Below are 10,481 nucleotides of genomic sequence, written 5' to 3'. Positions count from 1 at the left end.
AAACCAAAGTTTGCAATCTTCCTTGCCTTTACCTACCTGTTCCTCATGCATTCAAAATTGTTGAAACAGATGCATCTGATTTGGGATATGGTGGTATCTTAAAATAGAAACTACATGATAAAGAGTGTATCATTGCATTTACATAAAAACATTGGAATACTACTCAACAAAACTATTCCACAATCAAAAAAGAAATTTTAGCCATAGTTTTCTGCATCACAAAATTTCAATCTGATTTATTCAATCAAAAATTTTTAGTCCGATTTGATTGCAAATCGCCAAAGAAGTCTTACAAAAAGATGTTAAAATCTTGCATCAAAACAAAATTTTTTCAGATGACAAGCTATCTTAAGCATTTTTTATTTTGAAATTAAGCACATCAAGAGCAACTCAAACTCTCTCCCTGCTTTTCTCACACGAGAATATTTGAAGGGAATCAAGCAAGATCAAGATGCTTAAAAAGGCAATCATCGCCTCTTCAAGAGGCAGAGGCAAAAGCATTCGCTTAGCCCTTTCAGAACCATCCAGCCAATTTCAATCTGATCATGAATCTGGCTTTTCTACCCAACAACCTTCCAAAAAACCAACCCAACAATCTATTGAACCAGCTACTAATCAAGTCAAACAAACTAAGGCAGATTACGCCTTCCCAATCCAAACCCTTTTGGCCTTACAAGACCAAGGTGTCACCAAAATCAACAAAAAATCTTGAGCTGATATATGCAGTGAGTCAGATGAAGAAATTGACCTAACTCAACTCATATCATAAGCTGCCAAATAAAAAATAATCGCACAAAAACCAAAAGAAAAAGCCATAGCTCTAACACCACAAACATCCTCAATCACAACAAAAACACAAAAAGCCCAAGCCAATTATATCCCCACAAACAAAAATTCAAACATTATCCAAATGGAGTCTGAATTTTGGGATGAATTACCAAACAAAGTTATCCCAAAAATCTTTCCTACCGGATTCCATTTCAAACCAATCGCCCCCAATAAAACTTGCCAATTTTATAAGTTTATTTTAGTAGATACTAACTCGGTATCTATTAAACACTACAAGGAGAAAACCAATCCTGAACTCATAACTCATTCAACAATCCAAATCCTCAAAGTCTTGACCCCAAAGCAATTTGGGAATAATCTAAACAAAATTAAAAAATTTTCTCAAAACTATGACCCAATAGGTTTTAATTATTGGGACTACATGGAAGCCTGGACTAAAGTATTTTGGTTTTAGAATACTCAGTACAGACATTCATGGTTAATTTATTTTAAAAGAAATTCAAACTATGTTTTTTCAAATTGGTTCTACTAATGGTGGGACTACTTTGGGCCAATCCCAGAAATCCTACCCTCACCTACTGATGAAGGGTATAAATTATTTCAATCAAAATTTGACATTCAGGAAACATGTGTTCCTATAATGTTAAAATTTTTCTCAATTTTTTCATTGTCCTGTTATTCTCGTGGCAATACAAATATACAAAACCAGACCATCCTAAAGCATTCCCAATCTTACAGAGGCATGCTTATGTCAAATGGTGGTCTCAATTTGATTCATCAATGGCCTATCCAGAAAAGGTCAGAGAATGCTTCAAAACCAATCCCAAGAGTCAGAAGATCTCAGATCCAGAAATGGCTTCGTTTCTCAACCAAAAAGCACAAATTCAAGCAGCCCTTGCAACCTCACAATCGAAATAATCAATCAAAGGGAAGCTTCAACAGATCCTTCACTTGCTTCAAGAAGATGAAAAGTCCTCATCTAAAGAAGAAAGCGATGAACAAGGTCAAGACAATCAAGTTGAAAAAGACTGTTTTGAAGTTTGTCTAGTTGATGATTAAAACCGAAAAATTTGTAATAATGTCAAGACAATTTCCAAAACTTTTTGAAACCAGCATTATAGCTATAGTCTAGGTCATGCTTACTTGTACAGTAGAAACGGTAAAATCTTCAATTATAAAAGGAGGCCTCGTTCTCATTGTGAGGCACTCTTCAGTTTTACAAAATCATAGAGAGAAGTTAGAGAGAGAAGCTCTGAGATTTCCCTTGTAAGCTCTCCAGCTCTTCTTCTTTCCCCCTTCTTCTTTTCAATCTAATCCAATAAAGTTTTATCCAGTTCTTCAATTTTGTGTTTTTCATTTTAAGCTTTCTGCATCTGCATATGTGTGCAGACTACTGCCACATCCAACTTCATACTAACTTGCATATGTGTTCGGACTACCGCCACATCTAACTTCATATTTACTTTCTTGTCTCTGCATCTGCATTCATATAACTAAACAACATTAGTTGTATAATCTCCTCTTCCTCTTTTCCCACCTAGATCCACTTCGGGCCATCTGGTATTAGAGCCTGATGGTGAAGTAGGAATGTTTTTATTATCATTAAACTATCTTTGAGGTTCATGGATCTGGAAATTGTGTTTATTGTTAATGTTTTTACTATTCATGTTTTTTTTATCTCTGTACAAATCAAACAAAACTATTCTTTAAATCTAGAAGTATGGGCTGTTTAATCTTATCACTTAAAGGAACTGTAGCAGTAAAACCCTTGTTGTGGGGCAGTAAGGCTAATTTGACGATGTTCTTGAAGGTGATAAGATTCGAACGTAAGAATTCCTAGTGGCTATGGATTTAAAGATTGTAATAAAAAAGAGTTATAATTCCCAGATTTAAAAATATGAGTGATAGTTTAGTGATAATATAAATTTTTTGTCTGAACCAAAGGAAGGCAATGATATCAGATTTTTTTAAATATGTCTAACCTCTTCCGCTCACTCTCTTTACGTCACTCCATTAGGGGATCTTCTCCGTCTTCTTCCTCCACCTCTTTATCCCATTCTGTAACGACCCAATTTTTCATATGTCTAGATCATACCAGAAACTGAGTGCTACCAACTTGTCCTCCTAATTATTACCTATTATTTATTATATGAGCCTGATTCGTTATTAAAAACGTAGTTAATTTGAGAGGTATTTTTTTTATAACGTTTGTCTAACGTTCGTAATCATTCATAAATTAACTCGCAAATAATAATAGATAAAATAGTTATAAATAACCACACATAAATACAACACAAGCAGTTAACAACATTCAGTGATCCAGTCTTTATTTAAGTATAGACTTTTAGTTAGAACACCCCTAGTTATAGCTAGATAATAACTATATACATATATATACATACAACATTCCAGGCCCTGACCTGTTCAAAAAGTCCCTAAGCTGGCGCCCAGGCTAGCCTAGACTCTATACTCACCTAGTCCCTCTAAACTACTAAAACGAGGGAAAGTACGTTCTAAGTCTTTAAAACTCAAGTCAGGTGGAACGTCACCAAAAGATAGAACATCATCTACTACTCCTCTGCACGATCAGACATTGCCATATGACGTCTCTTTGATACCTCATCAAGTAGCCACACAACAAGAGTCTCGTACACAGGATTTATGTTAAAGTCCACGTACAAATAGGGTGCAGACATTGGCTGGTCTCACAGTATATACATATAAACAGAGAACGAGGTTCACCCTAGACTCAGAAGACTACCTAGAGCGAAATCCTTTTTGTGAACGATCGTCAGTGAACTACGAAAGGGTACTCATGCTTCCATCTGAAGGGGGAAGGGAGAGAGAAGGGGTAAGAACTGGGGAGTTCTTAGTAGGGGCGGGGTTATTAGTTAAGTTCATTAATTCTGTGTTGTTTAGCAGACGAATAGAAAAATACCGAGAAGTAGTGAACAGAAGATACAGATAAATAGAGAAAATAGAGAAAACAGAAAGTAGAACACAAACAAAATAATACAAGAAAATAAAACACAAATACAAAGAATATTATACAAACAAACAAAGCATACATTCATTCAACAATCATAACAGAGGAAACACACAACCAAGTATGATGCATGTCTGTCCTATGCAGCTATGAACTCACGTGTCAGTTTACACCCTGCAGCCCGACATTACCTAGGAACAAGTCCTAGATATGGCTTCCCTTTGTGACCTTAGTGCATATGTGTCGGTGGTAAGAATACCACTCCTTCGTGACTACCGGCAGTCAGCACAAAGCTCGACCCCATAATATACGCACAAGGGGAAACATTGATCCTCAGTTCATGGGCGTCCCCGAGATCAACACACAAACAAAACAAAGATCCTCAGTTCGTGGGTTTTCCCGAGATCAGCATACAACAAAATAGAGATCCTCAGTTTGTGGGTTTCCCCAAGATCAATACTCAACAACACAACAATCCTCAGTTCGTGGGTTATACCCGATATCAACATACAATAGTTCGTGTGTTATTCCCGTAATCAATGATTATCAATTCGTGGGTTCTCCCGCATTTAAAACAAATAACAATTTATAGGTTTCCCGGAAATCAATGATCATTCAGTTTGTGGGTACTTCCCAAATTTAACCAATTATCAATCTGTGGGTTTTACTACTCTTCCCTCTTTGTCTCTTTGCTTTGCTCTTATTACTCTTTTCTCTTGGTCTCTTCACTCTACTCTGATTACTCTTTTCTCTTAGTCTCTTTACTTTTCTCTGATTAATCTTTCCTCTGTATCTATATTACTCTTTTTCTCTTTATCTTTTTATCTCTGTACTTTACTCTACTTAGTCTGTTCTCTGTGTTTCTTTACTCTGCTCTTATTTCTCTGCTTAACGTATGTATTTAAAGCTTATGTAAATTTCGGTATGAATAGTTAACATGTCCCAAGTATAGGTTCATTAAGTCTATACTGAAATAGTTTCAATTTTCATATTATACCTAACCCTAGTCGCAACTCAAGGACTAACTATGTTGCCATAGTTCGTTCACTAATCTCTGTCTGTTTTTCTGTTATTAAAACTTTACAGACTTTTCTTTGCATTTTATCTTTTCTTTAACTTTTTATCTTTTTTTTATCTTTGCCTCACTGATATGTTCTTACCACTCTCTAAGTGTTTTATGAAGGTAATTATGAGATTGTGCGCTTAAAGTTGTCTTTCTAAAGCTTTTACAGAAAACTGCCTTTTCGCATTATTTTATTATTTTTATTAAAATATTATTTTTAATTAAATATTATTATTTAATATTTTATTATTATTTATTATTTTATTATTAAATTTTCGAAAATTACCCTTTCTTTGCCTTTTTACCTTTAAAATTCACTTTTTACCCCAGTAACTTTTAATATTTCTACTTTAACCACCCTAACTTTCAGAAATTACAAAATAACCCCTCAAACACCAAAATATTTACTTCCTTGCCCTTTCTAAGATCTAAAACCTGTTATTCATTGTTCTTCATCACACTCAAAGTGTTTTTCATGTTCTTCATAAATTCTTCAGATTCTTTCTCTGTTTTTACCCGTTTTTCAATCTTTTCAGCAACCAATTTTTACCATAATTCATAATAAATTAGCAGCCACTAAAACCCCATCATTTTCACATGATTCTAACACAAATTGAACCTCAATTTAGGGGTTAGGGTTCGTTTTTCTAGCTGCACACAAGAACATGTTTCATAGCTTGAATTTCATCAAATTTCATCAAAATTTCAACAAACTTCCACCAAGAATAACTCATATAAGCAATCAATTTCAAGCATAACCAAACCATATCATAATCACACATCTCAAACACAATTAATCAAGATTAATTCATCAAACTCTTCCTTGATTTGCTGCTCCAAATCCGGTTATGCTTTTAGGTGTTCTTTTTGCACTTTTTCCTCCTAAAACACATCAAGAACAACTTTGAATCCATAAAACCTCAACTGACCAAACCTTGATCAACATGTTAGGAAGGGATTCCTCACCTTAAACGTGCTGGGAATCGGAGATTCTTGGCTCACAAGTCGAGCTAAGCAAGAGATCTAAGGAAGAACATCAAGAAAACACATGTTCATGCATGTTTCCTTGAAATCCAAATTCAAAGGGGAAATGAACAGCCATCTCACCTTATTTTCAGCCTTGATAAGTTACATGGTTATGTAGAGGAAGAAGAGAGGATCATTTTGGTGAAATTGGAGTTTGATTTGAGTTTTAGTTCAGAAGAAATCAAGCTTTGAAGATTTAAGTGTCATGAAAGTTTCTCTCTTTTCTCTCTTGTCATTTTCGGCCAAAGGGAGTAAATGACCAGCCTTGGAGTGTCTTGGGGGTGTAGTGTGATTTTTGATTGTTTGGCTTAGAGGTGGGTTAAAATAATATTAAAATATCTCGTGTATAACTACTAAAACTAGATGTATCAGAACACTTGTAAAAACATCTCTAAAAATTCCTTTCATAGCCACTAGCATAAATGACACTAGTAACATATTTAATATGAGAATATAACATGTACAATGAGGCCTTAGCATTGCTAAAGTCATCAGAGAGTGCTGGTGCTAAGCTGCACTAGTAAACTGTGAACCCGGTTAAACCGATTTCCTGTCTTTAACTAAAGCAGACCAGGTAACCTTATAATATCATTCAAGCATCTTCTAATACTAATGTAATGATAATATTATACTATTATCTATCTTCTCTCATGAATCGAGTCCGGTTCATCAAACAGAGACTATTTACGAAAACTAGAAAAAAAACTCCTAACCGATATAGTTCAAAAACTAGGTTCTACGTGACAGCGTTATTGAGCTTGCCTCAAAAAGGGTTCTAGCTTAAAGATGACATAATGACAATAAGGATTGAAATGCTTGATGATATAGCAGAGGTTCTCCCCCTACTGATCTTCCGGAGAAATCAGTTCTTTTAGAAAAGATCTTACGTACTCAAAAATCGAGGTTGTTACACATTCTTCTTCCAATCATCTTACTGAGAAGGTAACTCAGCCTGAGGAACTTTCTCCTAAACACAATATCTTCGAAGAAGAAGTTTGATTCGAAGATATCAATCAAGACATAGACAATTGGGAAATACCCAAAATTCCTCAAGATGAGTTATATGTCTCTGACGACAACAAAAGAAAATCAGACTATATTACCAAAACCGCTGAAAACAACATTCCTTTAGGACCAGACTCCGGCGAGGAATTCCATCTTTTAACCAAGCAATCTGTTAGGGAACATGCCTGTCACTACAAATATCTTCATATAGGGTCTGTCCAGGTAGCTGTCAAACCTCTCATCAGAGAAGGTCTTAATGCTTCCATCCTTATGTGTCTTAGAGATATTAGGCACAATTATTTCCAAGATTCCTTAATCGGAATAGTAGAAATAAGTCTAGGACACGGTCCGATCTATTTCAACTGTTTCCCAAACAAAATGGTCAATTTGTTAGATGTTAACATCCTTGACTCCCTTTTCCTAAACATCCGAATTCACGGTCTTAACATGAAAGAAGGATTTATCCCAGCCGCTTTAATCTATAAGATTCAAAACAAGGTCATGAACACTTGTAATTCTAGAGTCCTTCTTAAATCCAGTTATCGTGAAACTACTTTGTTTGTCACAAACATGACAAATGCCAACGTCACGGTCCCAAAGCTCATAAAGTGGGATGAAATTGACCTTCCCCACTCATGGTTAATTGATCGAGACATTCCATCACAACCTAGACAAGCACCTCTCTTACGAGATATAAAACAGGATGAATAAGGAAGAGTAGAGATTTTCTTTGGCAGACGAAACTCCTTTTCTTCCAAATCTGAAGCAGGAACATCTAATGATTTTGCTTCAGTAAGAAAATCTTTTTCTGTGACTTCACAAGCTCAGTTTTCAACTAAAATTTCTAGATCTGCAAATTCTGGAATTAATATTTCAGGCGTACAAAATAATTCAAACATTTCTCAACCATTTTATCAAACTGATGATGATGTCGATTTACAATCTATTCAATCTCCAATATATTCTTCTATGAATGACGATGCACATGGGTAGCACAGAATTTGTTATAAATAAAGAAACCTTACGTAAAAATCTTTACTCTAAGGAGTATGATCTCCATAGAGAATGGTATTTACGTACATATACAGCTTCCCAAATCTCATCATTTAAATAAAAATACTACAATTTTCTCAATGATGTCAGAATGCATATTCCTTTCTTTGAATGGTTTCATGCTTGTTCCATAAAAAATAATATCGATTATCCTTTTAAAAATAAAAAACTTTCGCCATAAGCAAATGTTATTTCAACCTGGAAAGTTAAAGACGAAAATTTAATCAGATCTGAGTTTCCTCCAAAAGGATCTTTTGTTATTTCAAATACGGAAAGACATAACCTAGTTATGGCCTTTCCATTTAAAACAAAAAATTGAGCAATCAAATTACACTAATAGGTTTTTACAATGTTTGGGTGACTACCTTTCATCTTCAGGATCTCTTTTGTCTTTGAAAAATGTACCTGATGCCTCTACTTCTAAAACTATTGAAAAATCCCCCTTTTTAAACATTTCAAAATGAGTAGCAAGGCTAAACGCAGTCTTAAAAATTCTATTCTAAAACAAGAATCTAGTGATTCTGAAGTCATACAAAAGATCGACCAACTTTTAGATCGTCTTAGTACTGTCCCTGAAACTCATACAAACTCTGGTGAATCCACATCTCATATACAAACTCGCTCCTCCAAGGCCATTAATGCCCTTAACAAAGACTTTAATGAGTCTTCTTTGGACCAAAGTGATGATTCTGACAAATCATCTCTCAAAGTTAGCCCAATCATGACCAATTCTATGACTAAGTGGAAGGGTTTAACCAAACCCTCTGCCTATAGTTATAATCGCGTATCTGTCCCTGATCTAGCTCTCGAAGAAAGAGAACTAGGTTTTGTCAGCTTCAATGCTAATAATGTCTATGAATGAAATATAGATGGAAAAGCTGAATACAACATCATGAGTATGTTTCAGCATATGACCATGGTAGGCACAGCCTATCAAGCTGCTCATGAAACCTTTGAGAAAGCAATAGCCAATATTATTGTTTCTGGGTTCTCTGGTCAACTCAAAGGTTGGTGGGATAACTACCTTTCTGATGACCGAAAACAATCAATCTCTTCTGATATAAAGGTTAATGACCAAAACGAACCCATCATTGGAGACGAGAGCGAACCTATCCCTGATGCTGTCAACACCTTAATCTTTACTATAGCAAGCCATTTCATAGGTGACCCATCTCTTTGGAAAGATCATTCTGCTAAATTACTTTCTAATCTCATATGTAAAACTTTGTATGACTTTAGATGGTACAATGACACCTTTCTTACTAGGGTCTATACTAGAGAAGACAGTCAACAACCTTTCTGAAAGGAAAAATCCTAGCCAGACTTCCCAAATTCCTGGGAGATAAAGTAAGGGACAAAATTTGTAGCTTAACCCCAGATGGGATAATTTCCTATGATGCGTTAATTTATAGTCAAATTATCTCTTTCATCCAAAAAGTTACTCTAAAAATCTGTCAACATAATAAAACCCAACGGCAACTTGCTCGTGAGAAAAAACAAAATCGTATCGATTTGGAAACTTTCTGTGAACAATTTGGTCTTCCTGCTTGTCATCCAAGGAAATAAAAAAAACCACCCAATCGAAAAGTTTTTAAACCCAATCCTGAAAGAAATTTCAGAAGATTTAGAAAAAGTTTTCAAAACCCCAAAGTATGAGAAAAGTTTCCAAAAGAATTTCCAAAAATATCCCCAAAAAAATTTTATTATTTGCTATACATGCAAAAAACCTAGACATGTTAGCAAATACTGTAGGTTAAAAGGAAAGATTAATAATCTGAACCTTGATCCTCAGATTGAGGAACAGATTAACAATCTTTTAATTGAAAGTACAGAAGATGACTCTGGACCCGAATCTTCGGATGATATCAATAATATCCAAGTTGATGATATTGGATCATTCTCAAATTCTGATGTCAAAGAAATTAATGTTTTATCCAAAGATCAAGATCTCTTATTTGAAACCATAGAGGCTATTGGTGATCCAGAACAGAAGAAAGACTTTCTTTTTAAATTAAAAAAATCTTTACAAAAAGAAAAGAAGCCCAAAAATCTTGTCCTTAGCAATAAATATGACGTCAAATCTATTTTCAAAAAATTAGAAAAACAAGTTATTCGTCCTATAACCATTCAAGACCTCCAGACTGAGGTTAACAACCTTAAGAAGGAAATCCAAGAAATCAAGATAAAGATAATCATCAACTCATTCTCTCGCAATTAATGCAAGGTGAAGATTCTGATGATCGAGAACTTGTTTCTCTTGAGAAACAGTTTTCTGAAAAATAGGAAAATGAAAGTTCTAAGGACAATAACGGAAAAGAAATCTTGAGATTAATAAATATATTCTCTTTTATGAAATGTCGTGTTAATATCTGAATTATCGTTAAAGATTTTCCTCTTAAAACCATCGCACTCTTTGACACGGGTGCAGATTCAACATGTATTAAAGAAGGTCTGGTCCCCACAAAGTATTTTGAAAAAAGTACTGAACGTCTTATCTCAATAACGGGTGAAAGACTAAAAATCATTTTTACGTTAGCCAATGCTTTTGTTGAAAAGGGT

The sequence above is a fragment of the Arachis hypogaea genome, chromosome 2, assembly GCF_003086295.3.
Source record: "Arachis hypogaea cultivar Tifrunner chromosome 2, arahy.Tifrunner.gnm2.J5K5, whole genome shotgun sequence".
NCBI classification, from domain to species: domain Eukaryota; kingdom Viridiplantae; phylum Streptophyta; class Magnoliopsida; order Fabales; family Fabaceae; genus Arachis; species Arachis hypogaea.
Note: the sequence above shows the minus strand (reverse complement) of the source record.